Source organism: Cetorhinus maximus, chromosome 1, assembly GCF_964194155.1.
Source record: "Cetorhinus maximus chromosome 1, sCetMax3.hap1.1, whole genome shotgun sequence".
Taxonomy (NCBI): Eukaryota; Metazoa; Chordata; class Chondrichthyes; order Lamniformes; family Cetorhinidae; genus Cetorhinus; species Cetorhinus maximus.
Window position 1 is genome coordinate 149,250,399 of NC_135879.1, and position 24,510 is coordinate 149,274,908.

At 44.5% G+C, this 24,510-nt stretch overlaps 1 pseudogene; it reads left to right on the forward strand.

The window, feature by feature from the left end:
- Positions 1 to 20,471: 20,471 nt before the first annotated feature.
- On the forward strand, positions 20,472 to 22,728 carry LOC144689035 (cytochrome c-like; annotated as a pseudogene).
- The last annotated feature ends 1,782 nt before the right edge of the window (positions 22,729 to 24,510 follow it).

The window sequence follows — 24,510 nt, forward strand, 5'->3', positions numbered from 1 at the left end:
ACTCAGAGGATGCTGGGGGTCTGGAACTCACTACCTGAGAGGGTGGTAGAAGCAGAAACACACATTGCATTTAAAAAAAACACTTAGATATGCATTTTAGATTCCATAACCTATAGGGATACAGACCAAGAACTGAAAGTTGGGATTAGACTGGATAAGTCTTTTTTGCCTGGCACAGACAAGGTCGGGCAAATGGCTTCCTTCTGTGCCATAAATCTTTCTTTGTTTCTATGAATCAATAATTGCGACATGTGTACCTTACATCTCCCAATCAATTCCATCCTGACCTCTTGGTTTTCCCATTTGGTTTTATATAACACTGCAGAGTTCTCCTTGTTGGAGAAACAATAAAGTTTACCTTCTGAGTGGTTTTATCTAGTTAAATTCTGGCAGTACTCTTGTGCAAGATTAGGGGACATTTAGGTTAGACTCTGTCAACATGCACCTAATCTATCTGGACCTAGCTAAGAAATGTGTTCCTGACAGGTACAGAATGCCCACTCTATATGGACAAACAGACAAGTGAATATCACAGTTGCTCGAATTGAAGACACAGAGCCAAATTTTTGCTAACAAGGCAAGAAGCTCGAGTCAGGAAATTCCCTGACTGGCAGAGCCTTCTCCTTATAAATGGCCCTTACATGCACTATTTTCATTTCAGGGAGGCAGGAGCAGGATTGGGTTGACGCCGGCGATCCTTGAAGCAGTTTGGGGGCAACCAAGAGGTGTGTGAGTGCTGACGTAGGTTGGTTAGAAGGCCCACCTCAGTTTTTTGCAACTTTAGCCCAGTTGCATTAAAGGCTGTTAGGCCCTCACCCCTCAAACTCCCTCACCCCCACCAAGCCTTCCATGCCGGCTGAGATCTCCCATGCCCCTTTCCATGCTCACTCACCCAATATGCACTAGGCACAGAACCAATGAGACATTTAATAACAATGGCAAGTCTTGAAATGCTCATGAAATAAATCACCCATTTAGAAATCTTCTTTGAAAAAATTGTTGTTCTAGCAATATTATAGAAGTGTCAATCAGACACTTCCATTCATAATTTCAGTAACAGAAGTTTTACCCCACTTCACACCTTTTAATTTTGTCGAAATAAATTTACAAGCATTGAAAAACTGACCATAGAAAGAAAAACTTATTATAACATCATAAAGATGTCAATCAATCAAAGCTAACAGTCCACTTCAGCCTGTGTAAACAGACCCTTGCCGAGTTGATACATTAGTGAGTCTTGTGTGATGAAAATACAGTAACTTTCAGAATATTTTTCTGGTTTATTGTGAAGCAGGTTTATAGGGGTAAGTATAGTTGGGTCTGTGTGTTATTTAATTATATTTTGTAGTCAAGTAGACTGCAAGTTTACCACCAAAAGAAGCTAGGTGCTTGAGATGCTAACGAGTAAACATGGATACTGGCTTAGCATGTAAGGTGTGAAGGGAATTTGTATTTTTAGATAAATTAAGGGATATTTGGATTTCAAAGGGATCTTAGTCTGTTTAGGACTAGCCAGATAAGCAAGGCTAAGGAATGTGTTTATTTTTTCCAAAGGTTACTGACAATATATACTGGCAGCATGAAAGTTTTTATGTTATGAGGAAGATACAGTTTCAAAGACATAGGGAACAATAGAATTTACATATTAAGGCTAGGATTTCCCGGTCGGCGAACGGGACGCATAAAATGACACGGGATGACGTCAGGCGGAACTCCTGACATCACCACACCTCATTTCAATTTTCAGGTTGGTGGGGGCTCAGCCGAAGCAGCTATGCACCTGCCAACCTGTCAATGGCCTATTGAGGCCATTGACAAAGTAATTAAAGTAATTAGTGGACCTACCCATCCAACCTTAAGGTTGGCGGGCAGGCCGGGAGTCCTGGCGGGCATTGTAAAAAGCATGAAACCTCATCCATGGGTGGGTTGTGGGTTCATGTAGGTTTTAAAAAATTTAATAAAAGAGTATTTAAAAGTGATGGATATGTCCCAACTCATGTGACAATGCCACATGAGGGGACACATCAGGGAATTTTTTTTTCTGTTTGTAAGATATTTTATTGTGGAGCCAATCTCCCTGAGGCAGCACTGAGCCTCAGGGAGATGAGTATGCTCTTTTGCACACATGTGCGAAAGAGTGCACTCTCGGCTCAGGGAATCCCCCCCCTGCCCGCACAGGGAGCGCATAGCGCTTCCTTGCGGATGTCACACTGGGTGGTCCTTAATTGGCCCGCCCACGGAAAATGGCGGGGCGCGCCCCCAATCAGGGCCGCCGATCGGGGGTGCACCCGCTTCTGAACTTCCCCCCCAATGGGGGGACAATTCTGCCCTAAAAAGGGAGAAACATATTTAAAAGAGAATGAAAGACTATTTGTGAGAAGGCCAAGTAAGATCTAACAGGATAGGAGTATAAAAAATAGCCTTAATGAAGCCTCCAACATTTGTGCATAAGTCGGCTATCTAATGAAACTGAAGTTGAACAAAGCCATTTGGAATTCCACTGTCCAGGGTATTGTGTTAACTTGCTGAGTTTGTTTGAAGTTTAAAATCTACTTTGGACCATTGCCTTAAAGGGAATGTAACTGGGGGTCAGATTAATTAGGAATTTTAGGAGTTATTGTAGTCTTATGTATGTGCTTGAAATCTTTTATATTTTTATAATAAATATTCCAATTTAATTTTTAAAATCCCTAAAAGTCTTTGTGGACATATTACTTCTGAATTCAGTGTACACATCTTGTAACAAATACAAATGGCAAAACCGTTGAGATAGCATGACCAAGTTTCCTCCATGGATTTGGTCCACCTGGCACACATCATTTGCAATGTCATAACACTTGGAGCATAGCCAAGCATTCATATTGAGGCCATCTCACAATTGTGTCACCAGAACAGATAGCTAGGCATCTGTTCCTCCAGTTAGCTGTGTTATGAATGCTTGGCTGAGCTCAGTGATGCAAATTAGGAATAGTAGTGGTTCCAACAAGGAGCCCTGGGGCACACCATCCAATACTTCACCTATATTGTCATGGGCATTCTAACCAATTATTTTCTGCTCTCAGTTAACCTCATACCCATGCTCACGCTTTATGCACCACAGTTTTGAGTTTCAGTAATAGCCTTTCATGTGGTACTTTATAAGGTGCCTTGTATGGCTTATGGACACAATATCATAGAGCTTACCGCAGTCAACTTAGTTGTCACTTTGTCAAAGAAATTAATGAGATAGGGCAGCAAGATTTTCCAGTTCCAAGGCTATTTTGATTCCTATTGAGTTGTGGTTTACTCTTGATGGTTGAGTTCGCCATTGTACACAGGATAGGCCAGTAATTGTCCATCTTGTCATCCCTTATGAATATAGGCACCACATCAGCCTGTTTCCAATTTCCAACTTCCTCTCCAGTATCTGTTGACAACTTTATATTCATTATTATCACTTAGCAAATCTTCTTCTTGTTAGCCTATCTGAATGGTCTGCCATAAATATCACGTACCATTGAGAATTTTATTTTGTCAGGAATGTCCATCTCATTTATATCAAAGTCCTGAACTCATGCCTTGCTGCTTTTCTTTATTTTGACTGCTTTTACAAACTTTAATTTTCAGAGTAACCTTAGTTATATTACTATTTTTGTGCTGCAGTATTTCTGTATGTTACTTTGTCTCACAAACGGCTTCCATTACGTTTGAGTGAACATTGCCTAATTCCCTCCTGTACCTATTAACAAAGCCTCACTTTTCATCTTCCAGCTAAAGAAGTAAAATTGATATAATTTTACAAAGAATCAAAATCTCCAAACTTTATATATGAAAGTGAACATTCCAAGGTAATTGTTTTCTGTCTTCGGTTTCCATTTCTGAAGATGAAAATCCTGTCAGTGGAGAATAGAATCTCAGCATGTTAAGAGTGAACAACATCAGCCAGGTCATTACAGGTAAATCTGCAGCACCACCACTAAATGAAATGAAAGATCATTTACAGCAATCGTTCCAAACTAAAACACAGGCACCACCTGCAGCCTATCCTTAGGGGGTTTAGTTTGTTTAATATATAGAATTGTTTCACAGAAGGATGCAGCACCAGCTTACTGTGACTGTCTGATGAGGCTCATCGATTGTTTTAGTTGTGTTTTAATTAGTTGCAAGCAAAATACTTCACACAACAGGGCACGGAAAACAAAAAGATATAAATCCCTGGAAAAGTAAATTAGTGTTTTGAGCAAAAATTTATTCACTTTGGATATTTATTAATGGATCACCTGTGGCACTGTTTATAGTAAGTTGAGGGATATGATGTTTTATAATGACATGAATAGATGCAAGAATAATATATATAGTAACAGACAAACAGGTTATCTAAGTTAATGCAAGTTGAGGGAGCAAATTTGGGGCAGAAGACTGGAGGCTAATGCCTGGAAGAAATGTGAGGTCTGCAACATGTTATGGCTAGAGCGGCCCGAATTAATTAGGGACTCTGTGAGAATTGGGATTCTGTGGTTCAAGCCAATGTTTGGGAGCATAGCAGATAGTCTGGTTTCTCATAGCACTTTTAGCAAGGATCTAGGACCTCACAATAGTTGTGATGGAGGGTGGGGGCTGAGAAATTCTTGCACTTAGAGGAGAATTAGAATTGGAATGGATGTGATGAAAGTTGGCAACGATCAGATTTACCTTCAATAGGAAATGCTTTATAATACCGGCAGAATGTCATTCATTAACAAATCAAGGAATTGAACAATAGCAAGCTCGGCAGGAATGTACATACAGCAGATTTTCAATTAACATTCATGCCACACAAGTGTCAGGCAATGATCATCTCCAACAAGAGAGAATGTAACCATCCCCCCTTGATATTCAGCGGCATTACCATCACTGAATCCCGCACAATCTACCTCTCGGGGATTACCAGTGACCAGAAATTTAACTGGACCAGCCATATCAATACGGTGGCTACAAGAGGCTGGGAATTCTATGGCAAGTAACTCATCTCCTGTCTCCCCAAAATTTGTCCACCATCTACAAGGCACAAATCAGGAGTGTAAGGGAATACTCTTCACTTACCTGGATGAGCATGGCTCCAATAACATTCAAGAAGCTCAACATATCCAGAAAAAAGTAGCTCGCTTGATCGGCACGTACCCTCCACCACCTTAAAAATTTATTCCCTCCATCACTGAAGCCCAGTGGTAATAGTGTGCACCACAAGGTACACTGCAGTAAGTCACAAAGCTTCCTTCAGCAGCACCTTCCAAACCCGCAACCTCTACCGCCTAGCAGATGCATAGGAACCCCACCACCTGCAACTTCCCCTCCAAGCCACACACCATCCTGACCTGGAACAACATCGCCATTCCTTCACAATTGCTGGATCAAAACCCTAGAACTCCCTTCCTAATAGCACTGTAGGTGTACCTGCACTAGATGGACTGCAGTGGCTCATGAAGGCTTCTTACAATTAGCTTCTCAAAGCAGTTAGGAATGGGCAACAAATGCTGGCCTGTCCAGCTATGCTTACTTACCATGAAAGAATATATTAAAAAAAACTAAAATAACACCATTCTATGTGAAATGCAGATCACAGCGCAAAACAACAAACACAATAAATAAATATAGCTACATAGAAGCAGGAGTAGGCCATTCAGCCCATCGAGCATGCTCCATCATTCAATACCATCATGGCTGATCAGCCACTTCAATTACTTTTTCCCATCTTGTCCCCATATTTCTTTATGTCATTGGTATTTAGAAATCTGTCCATCTCTACTTTAAACTTCATCAATGACTGAGCTTCCACAGCCTTCTGGGATAGAGAAGTCCAAAGATTCACCACCCTCTGAGTAAAACAACTTCTCCTCATCTCAGTCCTAAATAGCTTCTCCCTTATTTTGAAATTGTGCCCCTGGTTCTAGACTCCCCAACCAGGGGAAACATCTTACCTGCATCTACCCTGTTTATCTAATCTCTCTATATATAGAAATAGGTAAAAAAAAAGCAATAAAAGTATTGTTTACATTTGGATTTCTGATCCTATTTACATTTTTTTATCCCTTTATTCTTTCATGGGATGTGGACATTGCCAACAGGGCCAACATTTGTTGCTCTTCCCTAAGAGTCAGCCACATTTCTGTGGATCTGGAGTCACTGCAGGCCAGACCAGGGAGGGACAGTAGATTTCCTTCCACAAACCAGAGGAGGCTAGCTTTAGATTCTAGATTTATTAATTAAATTCAAATTCCACCAGCTACCGCAATAGGATTTGAACCCACACCCTCAGATCATTAGCCTGGGCTGCTGGATTACTAGTATGGTAACATTACCATTATACCACCATCTTCCCCCATGAGTTATGTCATGATTTATGTCTTAACTCTATGATAATATTTAACATTGACAATATCTATTTACACATTTAGCATGGAAATCCTGTGTGCAAATTGTTGACTGCAACAATGTAATCACAGGTTCTTGCCTGTAGGTGGTGCATGGGCTGATTTTCTAACGTTTCTATTCCAATTCCCTTACCATCGTTTACATTAAAAAAGCTCATATTTATCAACTAACACTGTTGTCAACTTCATAATATATTTTAAAAGACTTAAATCTGTGCATACTTCCTTTTATCACAATTATTTCCTGTGCCATGATTTAGCCATGCCGTTCTCATGGTTTCACATGTCAGAGTAATATCTGTGCAATGCTTGCTTATATTGGTTTGTATTTTTTTAAGCTAAGCTTTATATGCTCATCATTATATTTTCCTTTCCATTCTCTCAACAAAAGACAGTGTCTATTACAATTGTAAACATTGTTGCCCATCTCTTCTGACATGAAGGGCAGAATCGTCCCAGACTTGAACTAAGTGCAGTAGCGGGCGGATAAAACATTTTTTTACCTGGCGACCACGATAGTGGTTTTTCACGCTGTATCATCCCAAACCCACCACATTATTTATGCATTCCTGGGAAACACGCTGTTTCCATGATGGGCAGGCTCCGATTCACCCGCCCACCATCACCTCACCACTTCATCACGCCAGGCACCATATTTAAAGTCCAGCGCACACATCTCAGTGCTCCCAGCCCACAACTGCTGCAGGGAAAATGTTCACAAAGGCAAAAAGACTGCAGCTCCCAGGTTTAATGATGCATTTAATGATCCCTTTTGAATGCTGTGGAGGCTCACCACAATGTCCTCTACCCCTGCTCTGGCCGCAGGATGGGCAGCAGCATTACCAATCAGGCTTGGGACGCAGTGGTCAGCACCGATGCCCTGCAAAAGAGGACAGCCACCCAGTGCCACTACAGGATGAATGGTCTCATCCATCCTGCCAGGTTAACTCACTCCTCTCATCATTCTCAACTCACACAGCCACAAACCCATCACATCCACAGGGATCTCAAACCTCAAGGGACAACACCACAAACTCTCACACACGCACTCACATCTCCAACAGGCTCATAACCTCTCGAACTTGCATCCTCATCCTGTCCACGGTGCTGCTCACCATACAAATATTCCATGCAATGCCATGTGTCCTGTTCACACTCTCTCCATTTGTTTCCCTGCAGGAGAAGCTGGCTCACATCAGCAGTGAGAGGTCCCAGACCAGGGGTGAAGTGGCCCACATTAGGCCCCTCACTCACTTTGAGGAGTGTGCCATCATGCTGACTGCTGAGGGCATGGACCCTCCCTGTGGCAACAGTGAGGTTGGTGACGAACACTCACGTGAGAATCCTGCACCACCTCATCCCTCTCTCAACGCAACTATGAGTGCTCTGTCTCCTGCTTTTGACTCTGCTGCCATGCACTAATTATCTCTACTTTGGTTCGCAGGGAGATCTGCCAAGTGACCAACACCCTCAGTCAGCCAGTCCCTCAGCTCCATCCATGTCCTCACCTCCAGCCAAGAGGACTCCTTCTCCTGTGAAGCGGTGGGAATTAGCAGCCCAGAAGACCCATCCCTGCAGAGGGAGCAGCAGGTCCAAGAGTGATTATGGAAGAAGAAATGTGTGTGTAGCAGGGCCTTTCGGAGCTTCATGCAAGTACACACGCAGATCCTTCACATTTCATGTCCTGAGTATTTTCAATGCTGCCTGCTGGGGTTCACTTTCAGCTGTCCATCTGAGCTGGCCTCCATCTCCGCCCACCCACTGATCACACTCCCATGCAGCACCTGATCTCACCCACTACAACTCTTATTTCACTTTCGATTTGGGCAGCATGGTGCCAATTTGGTTTTACTTTCACTACCCTGCCCTTTATCGTCCCCCAGTCACCCATTTCCTCTCCCCCATCACAGTTGACCACCCCAGCATCACCTTCCACCTCCCCTCCGTTACCTACCGGACTCAACCCTTTTCCTTGGGGGATGTCCAGATGAACATACACGTTCCCTTCCTTCGTGAAAATCCCACCCCCATCCACATTAGCCTCTCTGATCTCCTCCTTCCCACTCCCAGGTTCATGCATTTTTGTTCATTCTTTTATGGAATGTGGGATGTGGGCATAGAGGGCATTTAAGAGTCAACCACATTGCTGTGAATCTGGAGTCACATATAGGCCAGGCCAGGTAAGGACAGTAGATTTCCTTCCCTAAAGGGCATTAGTGAACCAGATGGGTTTCCACAACAATCGGCAATGGTTTCATCATTAGACTTTTAATTCCAGGTGTTTATTAAATTTAAATTCCACCATCTGCTGTAGTGGGATTCGAACCCCGGTCCCCAGAACATTATCCTGTTTCTGGGTTACTAGTCCAGTGACAATACTACTACTCTACTGCTTCCCCTGAGTCTCCACCAACAGGACACCCTCCCCTCTCCTGCCTCCAGGTCCCCACCAACCACCCTCGCCGTCCCTTCCATCACTACCGTTGAACCCTCACTCTACCACCTCACTCTGCCCTAGGTCATTCTCACCCTTCCTCCATACCACACTCACCCTCAGTTTGCTCCCCAGGAGACAGACATGGGCCCATCCGACGCTTCCCGTGCATGTTCACCTGCACATCCCCCCCTTCCGCACCCCTTCCCCCCTAGGTACCCCTTCGACCCCCCACAATTAGTCCCCCCCCCACCGGACTCCCCACCCACCACCCTGACTTATTCCTTCCTCCTTTCTGACTCCTTCCTCCAACCGTACCTCTTCTGCCACCCTGAGCCCCTCCCCACTCCCGACTCCTTCCTCCAGCCTCGCTTCAGCCTCCAGCCTCACTTCTTCCTCCAACCTTACTCCTACCACCTTCCTGATTCCTTCCTCTGTTCTTACTTCTTCCTCAACCCTTACTCCCTCCCCTTTCCGCACCCCTTCATCTCCCTGGACACCGTCCCCTATCCGCACTCTTTCTCTTGCACCTTCCACCCCTTCTTACAACCACTTCCCCAGTTGCAGTCTTCTCTCATGTTACCCCCTCCTCCACTCGTTCTCCCTCCCCCTTTCCAACTTCTCTCCCTGACACCTTCATTCCCCCCCTCCCAACTTCGCCCATCCTGACACCTTCATTCCCCCTCCCAACCTCACCACCACACCACCCCCCCCCGACACCCCTTCCTCTCCCAGCCGATCCTAGCCCTTCCTCTCGCACCCCCTTGACCATCACCCATTGCGAGCATCAACGGTGACTATCCAACCTCCGTGCACTGCTTCAGAGCAGAGCCATGTCCATGAGAATCCACCCAGCATGCCATAGAGGTTCCCCCAGTGTGCCATTGGTGTCGGGCTCCAGCATCTTCTGCTCCTCGGATGTCTCTAATATGAGCAAAGCCCTGGTGGGTAAACCCTGACTTCTGCACATCACAGTTGTCAAGACGTGTCCTACACTGGCATGCTTTCCCGCTGACATGGACGAATGATCCAGAGGGATGGGATGATTCTGGCGGGCAGGCCTAATAATGATATGCTGATGTATTACAATAAGGTTCTCGACATTCGATGGTGGGAAACGTGGCCCGCCATTGGCGGGCTGAGCAGACAATTGCAAACTGGTTTCACGCCGTTGTTAAACCAATCACACCATACTGTCCGCTCACACCACCGAACATGCCCGACACTGGCGGGCAGGGAAAATCCCACCAAAGCCCTTCCTTCACCCTCCCTCCTATATGCCAACATGTCTTATTTGTCTTGTCTTCTGTTGTCTGTCCTCCTGGCTTAGAGCCACACTATGAAATTTTGTCTGGCATTGAGACCTGGATAAAACCTAACTTCCTCTAGCTGAATGTTGCAAAACAGGGGAACATTTCACTCCTGAACCATTTCACTCCTGTTTCACTCCCATTAACAGTTTTGAGCCTCTGGTCTTATTTCCATCAATGTCTTGTCTTAATGAAGGTGCGGGCAGCTTGAGCATTGCTGTGATTCAAGTAGGTCCATCATCACCTTCCCAAGGACCATTAGGAGTGAACAACAAATGTGGCCTTAAGAGGTTTTGATAAATTAAAAAACAGCAAACTGCTCACTAAGATTGCTTGTCAAGACTTTTCGCCATACCTTGGAACTCGCTGTAGACATGGCAAAAACATAACTAGCACCCTTAACTTTTATGTAGGAAAGTAATCATAGCGATCCACAGGGCATTATTGTTGGACCAAACAATTTGTCATGCATTTTTCTATTAAGCCACAAATGCCCTCTTGAACTACACAATTATGCACAGTTTGATGGTGCTCCCAAATAGATAACAGGCAGAGCCATCAATTTTTCAGGCTTGTTGGATTTCCCAGGGCTGCTTTGGCTATTAATTGTAAACATGTGTCATTTTTGCACCCAAATAAACCTTTAAATTTATAAGGAATATTTCTGTTCTCTCAATGTTCATCTCATTCGCACTGACAGCTAGATTTGAGTTCAGAAGGACGTCTTATGCAATTATACAGGGCCTTAGTGAGGCCACACCTGGAGCATTACGTGCAGTTTTGGTCTCCCTACCTAAGAAAGGATATACTTGCCATAGAGGGAGTGCAGCGAACATTCACTAGGCTGATACCGGGGATGCCAGGACTGTCGTATGAGGAGAGATTGGTTTGACTGGGCCTGTATTCACTAGAGTTTAGAAAAATGAGAGGGGATCTGATTGAAACATGTAAAATTCTAACAGGGCTAGGCAGACTGGGTGCAGGGAGGATATTTCCCCTGGTTGGGGAGTCTAGAATGAGGGGTCACAGTCTCAGGATACTGGGCAGGCCATTTAGGACTAAGATAAGGAAAAATTTCTTCACTCAGAGGGTGGTCAACCTGTGGAATTCAGTACCACAGAAGGCTGTGGAGGCTGGGTCACTGAGTATATTCAAGAAAGAAATTGATAAATTTTTGGAAATTGGGGGCATCAAGAGGTTTGGAGAGAAAGCGGGAAATGGTGTTGAGATAGAGGATCAGCCATGATCAAATTGAATGGCGGAGCAGGTTCGAAGGGCTGAATGGCCTACTCCTGCTTCTAGTTTCTATGGTTCTATGGGCTGAATTTTCCCCCCGGGTGGGCGCGTGCGGGCGCGCTTCTGATCAGCTCTCCTGATCGGAGGCACAGCGCCATTTTAAGAGGGCGAGCCAATTAAGGCCCACATAGCGTGACGTCCAGTGGGAAGCACTATGCACTCCCTGTGCGGGTGGGGGGGATTCCCAAAATCGAGAGTGAGCTCTTTCGCGCATGCACACGAAAGAGCTCACTCATCTCCCTGAGGCTAAGTGCAGCCTCAGGGAGATCGCCACTACTTTCAAAAATATTAAAAATAGGAAAAAAACATTTCCCTTACATGTCCCCTCATGTCACATGAGTTGGGACATGTTCATAATTTCCAAAAAATCTTTATTAAAATTTTTAAAAACATACATGAAACCTCATCCCGCCCATGGATGAGGTTTGATCTTTTTTATACTTCCCGCCAGCGCTCCCGACCTGCCCACCAACCTTAAGGTTGGACGGGCAGGTCCACTAATTACTTTAATTGATCTGTCAATGGCCTTAATTGGCCACTGACAGGTCGGCGGGCGGGCAGCTGATTTTGCTGCGCACCCGCCTTCCTGAAAATCTAAATGGGGCGCAGTGACGTCGGGAGTTCCGCCCGACGTCATCCCGTGTCATTTTACGTGTCGGCAAGCGGGCCCCACCCCTGCTCGCTGATGGTAAAATCCAGCCCTATGTTTCTGTGAATTAATGACACCTCGGGAGTTGTGACGACACATTTATACTTTATCAATCCACTTTATTCGTTTTATTTCAACAGCAGGGCAAGGGCCAGAATGATTGCTGAGTCACGAGAAATATTTGCTTGCTCTATGGTTCATGACAACTCTTTAGGCAGAATTCTCCTAGCCCGCCCGCTGCAGGTTTCGTGGCTGGCGGGAGCAGAGAATCCAGTGGCAGGCCAACAGGTGGAAATCCGCCAGCAGCTTTCAATTCTCCCGATGGTGGGTTAATGGTGGGTTGGTTATCCCGCTGACTAGTGGTGGGAATGCCATTTGCATTCATTAACATCTCATGAATGCTCATTAAAACAGCTGCTGGCCAGAATCTTGTCACGCCTTCCAACCTTGTGGGAAATTATGTTGGCCTCAAACCCGTTTGAAAAGGGGTGGCGTGCACAAGTCGTCCCTCAGTTCGCTTGTAAATACAAGGTGAGTAGAACATACATAGCCTACCTACCATAGCGCTGCGCCGGTCTTGTTGCGATGAACACCACTCTGCTGGGACTGTAAGGCTGATTTGGTCCTGCTCTTTGCCTACACTGTCCTGAAGAACACACTGTGCTGTGGCACTCACGCAGGACTCCACTTTCAGAACCTGACCAGTACTGTGGCTGGGGTTGGGGTGTGCAGGGGTCTTCTACCCCCAGGTGGCTGAGACGGTTGTCCACAAGGACACCGCTGTGCAGTGGTACTCATGCAGGTCTCCACTTTCAAAAACTAACACTTCAACTGGGGATGGGCTGTAAGGCGAGGGTGGGGATGATGAACACGAGGGGGGCAAAGGGAAAGGATGGCTGTCGAATGGCAGTGAGGGGAAGGGAGGAAACAGGTGTCACCCTCTAATTTCTTGTTGCCACTGGAGTGAACAAGAGCCTGCTTAGAAAGGAAGGAGGAAGACCTCCTTGTGATGAAGGCCTCTGAAGGCCAATGGCTTAATTAGCACTTTTAAAGCGCTACTCAAAACTCAGTGGCTTCAGATCACAGTCACTGCATCTCAAGAGTAACACATAGAAATGTAGCATTTGGGAATGCAGGCAATAGTGAAGGAGACACAGCTGTATTATATATGGCATTTCATCAATGAAGGCCTGTCACATGGTCACCAGAATTGACACTCCTAATGGGCCAAAGGGTATCCACTCATTAACCATGAGCAACTGATTGGTCATTAAAATGCCACATCAGAGATTGGAGCACAGAACTAGGTTGGGTCAATCATCTCAATTAAACCTTAGCATTCCACGCTGGGCTCAAGATGTTACATATCTACGATGCCACTTTGGTCACCTCGATGTGTGTACCAGTGTATCAGGGACAAGGTGGCATCAGCCACCATGCAAGTAGGGCAGGAAAAACTATGAAGCCTTACAGTTTCCATACGTTTCCTTTCTTTCTTTCCCCATGAATCATTAATGCCTTCAATGTTTCATTTCAGAGAGAAGGCAAAAGCACATATGGATCCAGGGCTCAATGCTTCCTTTGTCAGGGTCCTAATGCAATGGAGGAGGTGAAGGAGGGAGAGCCTATGCCACGCGATCTCCAGTAGGAGGCCACGCCTGAGGGACATGGTCAAGTGGAGCCACAGCATGAACACAAGGGTCAGGAGGAGAGACCCAGACAACAGAGGCAAACCACAAGGCCTGGGGTTTATTGTAGAAGCGTCTCCTATTTACAAATGAGTGAGAGGCAATGCCGTGCACGTCTGCGCTTGTCCCCATCACATATGCCACATTCTCCATGAAGACCTGAAGCCACATGGGGTTGGAGGGTATCCCCTGCCAGTGGCTTTGAAGGTGACTGCTGCACTCAATTTCTTGGCCTCTGGTTCTTTTCAAAGATCAACAGGCAACCTGTGTGGCATCTCTCTGTCCGTAACACATCAATGCATAAAAAAGGTCACAGATGCCCTTTACAGGAAGGCCCATCATTATGTCAGGTTTGCTGTGGGTGAAGATAGCCAGGCTACGAGATTCATTGGCTTCGCTACCATCTCAGGCTTCCCAAGAATGCAGGGTGCAATAGACTGCACCCATGTGGCTACAAAGGCTCCATGGCCGCAGCCCCTAATGTTTATAAACAGCAAGGGCTATCATTCCATCAATGTACAACTGGTGTGTGATTACCAGAAGCACAAACTGCACGTTAATGCATGGTACACTGGGAGTTGCCATGACTCCTACATCCTGAGTCGTTCCCAGGTACCTGAGGTTGTTGAGGGGCCATTATGTCTGCTTCAAATCATTCTATGTGGAAAATAGAAGTAATGATCAGATGGTCACATTATCAAAATCAACGACAGATAGCCAATCTTATTATCCCAAGAACTAAGAAGAAATGAGTCAGTCCGTAAAAAACACAGTAATAAACAGGAACAGCAGCAAATTCAGCAACATCTATGCCTTAAGACTGGAGACTGCAAAACCGTAAGATATCAAGCTTGTCCCTTTTCAAGTCCACCAGTACAGAAAACCAACCTCCTAGTAAAAAGACTGCAAACAACTAACGTTGCAACCTTTCAGACATCTACCTCTTTGAGGGAATCGTGCAGTGATTTTGATATTCAACTTTTATGATTGAATTCACCCAACTCCACTTCATGAGTGGAAAAGTACTTCTTCTAGACCAGAGCTGCACCGAGATAAAGTAATCACGTGACTTACGAACTATTCCTTTGTAAATTTCCGAAGTGCACTTTCCTCTTTAACTGTATTTTCCTGAGTGGGTGTGCATGTGCATGTAAGATGAGAGAGTGAAGTAGAGTTAGATTTTCGGTGTGAAAGTGGGAATAAAAACCCTCTATTTAAATCCACGAAAGCTTGCTGCTTGTTATATAAATTAACCGCACACTCAAGGGTTAAGAAACATACACATCTTCCTTTTCAAAAAATACACTGATTACATAAAGTAAGAGACGAGAACAGGGGTTTCAGTTCTCACTGAACATCATTTATTTTTGTGCTTGTGTGTGTATATTTATACACATACACGCACAATTTTTTATCCGTAACATTAGGGACTAAAAATTAGATATTCTTGTGGAAACAGAGAGCATGGCTAAGGTACTAAATGAGTATTAGCTTCACTGGCAGCATCCTCTTCTCTAATGTACAAGTAAAGGAGGAAGTAGTAGCGACGTTAAATAGGAAAAAAAATAGATAAGATGAGGTACTTAAAGGGGTGGCAGTACTTAAAGGAAAAAAGTGATCCAGTCCAATAGGATGCACTCTAGGTTGCTGAAGAAAGTCAGGATGGATATTATGGAGACTCTGGTTTCAATCTTCAAATCCTCCTTGGAAATGGATGTGGTGCCAGAGGACTAGATATTGTACCCATTTTAAAAAAGGGGGAGAAGGGTAAACCTGACTACTATTGATCAGATATTGTAAGTAGGAAAACTTTTAGACACAATGATCAGCGGTAAAATTAATTGACATTTGGAAAGGTATGGGCTATTAAATGAAAGTAGGCATGAATTTGTTATAGGCAGGTCATTTTTGACTAATTTGACTGAGCTCTTTGATAAGTAATGAAGAGGTTTGTGTGATTGATGTATATATGCACTTTTAAAAGCCATTTGACAAATAACAATCTTGCAAAATTAAATGACAATACAATGCATAAAAAAATATATAAAAATTGTGTGTATATGTGTATAAATATATATACACAAGCACAAAAATAAATAATGTACTCTTCCTGTTCAGAAACTGAACTGGACTAGTCATATAAGTACTGTTGCTACAAGAGCAGGTCAGAGGCAAGGAATCCGGCGGCGAGTAACTCACCTCCTGACTCCCCAAAGCCTGTCCACCATCTACAAGGCTCAAGTCAAGAGTTTGATGGAATGCTCCCCACTTGCCTGGATGAGTGTAGCTTCCACTACACCCAAGACATTCAACACAATCCAGGACAAAGCAGCCTGCTTGATTGGCACCACGTCCACAAACATTCACTCCATCCACCACCAATGCACAGTGTGCACCATCTACAAGAGGCACTGCAGGAATTCACCAAGGCTCCTTCAACAGCACCTTCCAAGCCCACGACTACTACCATCTAGAAGGACAAGGGCTGCAGATAGATGGGAATACCACCACCTGGAAGTTCCCCTCCAAGTCACTCACCATTCTGACTTGGAAATATATTGCTGTTCCTTCACTGTCGCTGGGTCAAAATCCTGGAACTCCCTCCTAATAGCACTGTGGGTGTACCTACACCACGTGGACTGCAGCGGTTCAAGAAAGCAGCTCACCAGCACCTTCTCAAGGGCAACTAGGGATGGCAATAAATGCTGGCCCAGTTAGCTAAGCCCATATCCCATAAATGAATTTTAAAAATCTGCTGTTTCTAAAAGGGATAAATTACTTTACTCAGATGGCCAGCCAAGTCTGTGCAAGTAGTCAGCTTTTTGAGTAATCAGTATTCAGAAATCAGACTATTCAGGTTTAGTCTTCCATTTACTATGAAGGATGTTGAACGAACAACAGTAAGGCACAGATAAATTACAATTCTAAATTGAGAATTTGTGAATTATCAACAACGTCCTGGAGTTAATTGCAAAGGTCCTTTTATAGAATATGTAAAGCAGTTTGATGTGAGTTCATTTCAAAGAACTGCTGCATTATTACATTTCGTAATAGCAATAGGATTCCCATTGAGCAGTAACGTCACTCTCTCAAATTAAACTGACTTGTGCATACAGTTGACTTGCTTCAGAGCTCTTTGGATTGCCATGCACATCACTGGGGTTTATGATAATTATCTTCCCAGCACGAGAGGATCAGGATGAACAGTGATCTTATTTATGGTGATCATTGCTAATAATGTCATTCAGAAAATTCCAGACCAATATGTATTACCTTGTGTGAAGTGTTGTTTGTGTTGATGGCTACTTCACATATTGTGGATAGATCAAACTAATATTTTGCCCTGTGTGTGCGCGTTGTTATTTTGGGAGATCTTGTCAGAGGTGTATTTACTTCTGAGTCTTCACTTAGAGCTGGCGAGTCTGGTGAGTGAGGGAGTTTAGGGGTTAATTTCTGCCTGAAGTCCAGTTTATTCTTTAATTTAGCAAGAAACTAAAAATTACTCCCTAAGCTAAGAGAAGTTAAGTTTATTCCAGCCTTAAAACAGGGGTATACAAGCTATCTGAGAGCAGCTTCAATTGTTAGTTAGGTAACTACCTTAAAATTGTTTTCAGAAGCTTGAATCAGTTGTTTTTTAGAAAGTATAAAAACAGGCCTTCCTCAGTGCTGTTTCATCTTCACTAAATGCTGCTTTGAATTCACAGAGTGTAAAGTGGGAGCCTGGTGAATGAGGGAGTTTGGTGAGGTAGGTGTTCCTTTCTTTTTCTACCTTATATCACCTCCAGTAGTTGGCTCTTACTTTGACACAGGGGAAGAAGCTGATTGGTGAGTAACTGGTAAGTTATTCTACTTATTCTAATTGTAATAAATAGTTTTAAAAGTTATGGCAGGTCAGCTTGGCCCAGTGAAATGTACATCCTGCAGTATGTGGGAAATCATGGATGCACCATGTGTCCTAGACAAACACATCTGCAGGAAGTGTCACTGGCTACAGACGCTTGAAATATGGGTTTTGGAACTTGAGTGGCGGCTGGAGTCACTGTGGTGTATCCATGAGGCAGAGAACTACGAGAATAGCATATTTAGGGAGGTTAGGAGCATGCAGGCAGAGAGGAAATGGGTGACCACCAGACAGTCTAAGAGAACCAGGCATGTAGTGCAGGAATCCCCTGAGTCGACCTTGCTCTCTAATCAGTTTTCCATTTTGGATATTGGTAAGGGTGATCGCTCCTCAGGGAAGTGCAGCCAGGGCAAGGTCTGTGGCACCACACATTGCTCAGCTGCACAGGAGAAGAGGAAGAAGAGTGGAAGAGCAATAGTGATAGGGGATTCAATAGTCAGGGGGTCAGAGAGGAATTTCTACGGCAGTAAAGGTGACTCCAGGATGATGTGTTGCCTCCCTGGTGTCAGGGTCAAGGGAGTCAAGGAGCGGCTGCAAGGCATCCTTCTGGGGTAGGGTCAACAGCCAGAGGACGTGGTCCACATTGGTAGCAATGACATAGGTCGGAAGAGGGATGAGGTCCTGAAAAAAGATTTTAAGGAGTTAGGAAGGAGTTTAAAAAGCAGGGCCTCATGGGCAGTAATCCAGGATTAGCAAATTAATGGCACTCTACCTGAATTTCGCTTGCTATTTTTCTACTTCCTGTTAGCAGCTTTACTTCCTTCCAATTTCAGCTACCTCTCAGGTTCCCATCCCCTGGATAAGCTAATTTAAACCATCCCCAACAGCACTAGCAAATCTCCCTGCAAGTGAAATTAGAAGGCAGGCGAAACAAAGGCGAACATCAACTAGGCTTAGGATGTGGAATAATGAACATTATTGAATATATGAACTCAGCTGTCTCAAAACAAAAAACCTATAGTGCCCGTATAACGACACCCAACTGGCTCCTGAATGACTATGGTTTCTGTGTCTGCTGTCCTACACAGAAGTCTATCCAAGCATTATTTACTCTGTGTGATTATTCTTTTTTCTGTCAGCAGTACTAAACTTTTCTTTCACCAGATTGTGATCAAAGCCACATTTTTTTCTACAGTTGTAACCTTCAAGTAATGCACTGTACTAGTTTTGTAAAAATATTATATACATTTTTTTAAAAATTATATAAACTTCATTAAGTTTCTCTCTCAGTCATCTCTTTCAAGGCTGGAGTTCCAAGGGTCTAAATTTCCTGGAACAGAGCGGCTGGCGGACTGAAGCAAATTTATCCTCGGTGCCAGCAGAATAAATCAGTTGAGGTGCTGGCATCAATCCTAAACTCTGTAATTCCACATAAATATGTTCAATCAGAACATTACAGAGAAAAAACATGGGTGAAGATCGTTTACACGGCATTTTCACATAAATTGCACATGATGCACATCTCCGACAGGAAAGCGTGGCACAGGTAGTTCCCATTGGAAATAGATTGGAGCCTTATTTCAATAAGGTAATGCATTGGATGTGATGCTGTTTCCTAGGGATTATGCTGGTAGTGCATTGTTTCATGCAAAACAGGCATCCATAGTTGCTAGGCTGCATGTATGTCAATGCACAATGTGTGGTGAATAAGGCTGGTGAGTTACAAGCACAAAGAACATTGTGGGAATATGATATAGTGACAATAACAGAAACATGCTTAAAATGGTGAGGACTGGGAGCTTAATATTCACGGATACAAAGCGTTCAGAACAGACAGGGAAGGGAAAAGGGGAAGTGGAGTGGCAGTACTGATTAGGGGAGGCATTGTAGTGTTAGAAAGAGATGTCCTTGAGGGTTAAGGTAAGAATCTATTTGATTAAAAGTTGAGAAGCAAAATGGGTCTGATCACGTTATTGGGGATATTCTATAAACCTCCAAATAGTGAGACGGGGACACAGAGGAATAAATCTGCAGGGAGATCACAGAAATATGCAAGATCTATTTAGAAGTGATATTGAGGGTATTTAATTACCCAAATATTGATTGGGATAATGCTAAATTAAAGGGTAAGGAGGAGTAAGAATTTCTGAAATGTGTTCAGGGAACTTTCTAGGTCAAACTAGGCAGGAGGTATTTCTGGATCTGGTGCTGGGGAATGCAATGGGTTAAGTGGACCAAGTGTCTGTGGGAGAACACTTGGGTAAGAGCGATCATTATATCACAAAGTTTTGATTAGTAATGGAGAAGAGCAAGGAACACTTTAAAATAGATCCTCTAAATTGGATAAGAGTTAAATTCAATGGGATGAGAGGAGATCTAGTCAGAGTAAAATAGAACCAAAGACTGAGAGGAAAACTGAACAATGGTTGACCTTTACGGAGAAAATGTTTCAGGTGCAGTCTACGTGTATTCTAATAAAAGGGAAATGTAGGGGAACCAAAGTTAGGACTCCTTGGATGATGAGGGTGATAGAAAATATGATGAAATGAGAAAAAAGGGTATATGATGCATGTCAGATGAATTCTTCCATGCGAGAGCAGACCAAAATACAATGGGATTTTATGGGAGGGGGTGGATGTGGGGTCCTCACCACCCATAGCATTAAAGTCGGGGGAAAGCCCACTTTGCTGGCTCACCCTGCAACCATTTTATGGGCCTTCGGGTCATTAATTGACTTGAGGAGGATGTCCCACCCCTGAGAGCTGCAGGTTAATCAGATGGCTGGTCACTCTCTAACCCTAGCAGCACCATCGGGAGCAGTGACCACTGCTGGGACTGCAGCCAGTCCCAAAATGGCAATTGCAATGGAGCTCAATGCAAAGGTAAGTTTGCATGGGGATGGGAGGCGGGGGGGGGACAGGGGGTGTAGGGTGGGCAGATATCACTGGGGCCAGGTTGGGAGCCCCAGCACAGGGAATGAGGTGGGTGGGGGCCTGAGATGGACAACACAATGGGGGAGGAAAATGCTTGGGTGGGAAGACCTTGGGGTGGACCTCCAATGGGCACATGGGACACAGAAAGGAGGTCCCTCACCCTTTAACTGGCCTCCAGCCCAAACAGTGAACATTGCCAAGCTATATACTTGCATGAGCCTTTCCTGCTGCATGTTAAATCCCAATGGCAGTGGGAGAAGGCCCTTAAGTGGGAGAGGAAGTAACAACTGGCAAAGAGACAACATGAGAATCAAATAGCTGCTAATATAAAAGGGAACCCCAAAATCTTCTATCATCATGTAAATAGCAAATGGATAGTAAGAGGTGGGGTGGGGCCTATTAGGGCCAGAGAGAACTATATATTCTTAGGGGCACAGGGCAAGGCTCAAGTGCTTAATGAGTACATTGTATCAGTGTTTACTAAAGAGGATGATGACAAAATATTGGTAGAAGCAGAGATAGTAGAGGTAATGGATGAGGTAAAAAGTGATACATCCCCCCATGCTGGATCATCTGGGTGACGTGTTTCACAACTATACATAAGCGACGTGCACCTGGCGAGCTGCACTTCACTCGGGACTTCGAGGTTTGCTTGCCTACCTTGCTTCGTGCAGCACTCACAGTCATCAGCGCCAGGCTTCGCAGACAGCACCACATCACTTTTAGGGGGCTCACGGGCAGGTCTCTGCCTACCAGAGCAGCTGTAAGGCAGGGGTGGCTTTTCAGCAGCTGCAAGGCTAGGGCTTGCTTGGGGAAGGGGCAGAAGTGGCCTCAGGCAATGGAAGAGGCTGCAGGGCAAGAGCTGCACTGGGGAAGGGGGGGTATCCCAGGGTGTGTGTGGGGGCATGTGTTGGCCTGTACAAATGGCCTCAGATGGTGAGGGCTGAGGAGGCCGTCTCCAGAGGAGATGAGGCCAGATAGTGATGTGAGGGTATGTGTGACAGAGTGAGTGGTGATGCCCTTTGCGCTGGCAGTGAGTGAGGTACCAGTGAATGTGTGATGGCCTTGCGATTGTGTGTTTAGATTGATGAGATGGTTGCCTTACTCTGGCAGCACGGATGAGATCATTCATCTGTTTTCTGCACTGGATGGCTGACCTCTTGTGTGCAGCGTTGGCACTGACAACCTCTGCCACAGCCTCCCAGGCTGGAGTGGTGAGACTGATTGGCCTCCTGCAGCCAGAGTGGGGGTAGAGGACTGTGATAGTGGGTCACCGTGGCATCCAGGGGTGTGTCACTGAATCGGTGGACTGCACTCTTGGCTTTTGGGACCACGTCTTCACTGGTGCCCTCCTGGGCTGCAAGCATTGAGAAGTGTGCATGTGGCTGCAGTTTAAATACGTGTGCAGAAGCAGCGAGGTAATGGCAGGGTGGGAAAATCGAAGACCGCCCATCAGTGAGACGGTGTACTTCCTGTGGCTGCATAATTAATGAGGCAGGAATGGGATGATATGGCGCGAAAACCCATCATTGTGGCCGGTGAGTAAAATTGACTTTTCTCCCTCCTGCTCCCACATTTTGTGCAAATCTGGAATAATTCTGCCCTTGGAGGAGTTTGGGTTAATTAAGAAGAGCAGCACAGTTTTGAAAAAGACAGATTATGCTTGAATAATCCATTCAAGTAGCAGGGAAGGATAATGAAGAGGATGCAATGGAAATTGTCTGTATGGATTTTAAGAAAGCATTGGACTAAGTATCATGTAAAAAGCTGGTTATCAAAATTGAGGTTCATGGAGTAGGAGGGCCTGCATCCAGTTGGACAGAATATTGACCTTGACTGTGGCAGTCAGTTGCTGGACGGAAGCAATTACAGAGATGATATAGAGAAGGGAAAGAAGATCTTTGTACAGAAGTGTGCGCAGTGTCACACTGTTGAACATGAAGGCAAACACAAGCCTGGGCCAAACCTGTCTGGTTTATTTGGATGCAAGACTGTCCAGGCTGAAGGGTTTTCTTATACTGAAGCAAACAAAAACAAAGGTATTACCTGGGATGTGGACACATTCAGTATTTACCTGGAGGATCCAAAGAAATAAATCCCAGGAACAAAAATGACCTTTGCAGGTTTCAAGAAGAAGAATGAATGTGAAGACTTGACAGCTTATCTCAAAACTGCTGCAGCCAAATAACTCAAGGGCAGAAAACAGAGAGTTGTGGTAAATTGTTGTTTTTCAGGCTGGAGAATGGTGTGGTTTTCCCCAAGGGCCAGTGGTAGGACCATTTTTTTTCTGTTTAGATACATATATTTACCTAAATGATTTGAAAATTGGAATACAAAGTAAAATTGCAAAATTTGCTGATGGTATCAAACTTGGAGGTGTGGAAAACAGTGAGAATGTTACGAATCGACTGTAACAGGTCATTGATACGCTAGAACAATGGGTAGACAAGTGGCAGAAGGCATTTAACACTGGGATGTGTGAGGTGATGCATTTTAGCAGAAGGGATACTAAGAGGCAATATAAGACAAAAGCAGGGAAGTTATGCTGAATCTTTATAAAGCTATAATAAAAACAGAAAATGCTGGAAGATCAGGCAGTATCTGTGGAGAGAAACAGAGTTAATGTTTCAAGTCAAAAATGACCCTTTATAAAGCAATGGTTAGGCTATAACTGGAGTATGTCATAGTGTTCTTTAGGAAGAATGTGAGGGTCCTTGAGGGGCTGAAGAGATGATTTACCAGAATGATTTGAGGAATGAGGGATTTTAACTATAAGGTTAGGTTGGAGAAGATGGGATTACTCTTGTTGGGACAAAGGAGATTGAGGAGAGATTTGATAAAGGTGTACAAGATCCTGACAGGATTTAGATAAGGTAGTCAAGGAAAAACTGTTCCCGTTAGTTGTTGGTACAAAGACTTGGGGATAGAGATTTAAAGTTTTCAGCAAGAAACGTAGCTGCCCAGGTTATACAGTCAAAATAAATGGAGAGGGCACTGTACTCTTGATGACAAATGGAGAAGACACCTCATCCTTCCTTTTACCTGTGAGGGAACCAACATGAGAGGTAGCAAGTTATGTGTTATTCTGATGGTGCAAAGGGTCTTATTATTATCATTAGTTAGTCACTGCCCGCCTCAAGCTGGACGGCCCTCAGCCAATAAGGTACTGACCTGCCAACTTCAGCCATCCTCTATGGGAGCATGAGGGGTGGGGATCCTATCCTGACAAGCAGAAGGTAAAGGGGTACCCAAGAAACAAAAGGTGAAGATTCTCTGGTTTGTAACTGGAATGCTAGGACTGTGTGTCCTGGTATGCATGAGAGCTTGCAGTCAACAGACAATGTAATTAGACTGCATTGATTGACCGTGAGCTACACAAGTTCAGCATTGACATTGCTGCTCTCCAAGAGAGTAGATTAGCCTACACCGGATCAATATGTGAGACTAATTACGCCTGCTACTGGAATGGCAAAAGTGCAGATGAACATGGATTGGGCTTTGCTGTCAACCACAGATTGAAAGCAGATAATTGAGATGTCTGTTGTGGCCTCTGAATGCCTCACACCACCTCATCTACCATCGGATGGAGGTTTTGTCACCATCACCTGCGGGTATGCCAATGCCAAAGGCAAATATAACTTCTTCCACACTCCAGATGATATTCTGCAGCATCTGCCACAGGGAGAAAAGTTATTTGTCCTGGGGGATTTAAGAGTCAGATCAGAGAGAGTTTCATGGCAAATGTGCCTCAGTCATCATGGTGTTGGCAAGATGAATAAAAATGAACAGTGGTTACCAGGATTTTGTGCACAGCATGGACTTTGCATTACCAATACTTTCTTCCAGGGCAGACATCGGTACAAGGTGCCACGGCGCCATCTAAGATCAGACCACAGACACCAACATGACCTGATACACCACAAGACTTGATCTGTCCAAGCACTCTTTACACTCAGACCTTTCACACTGC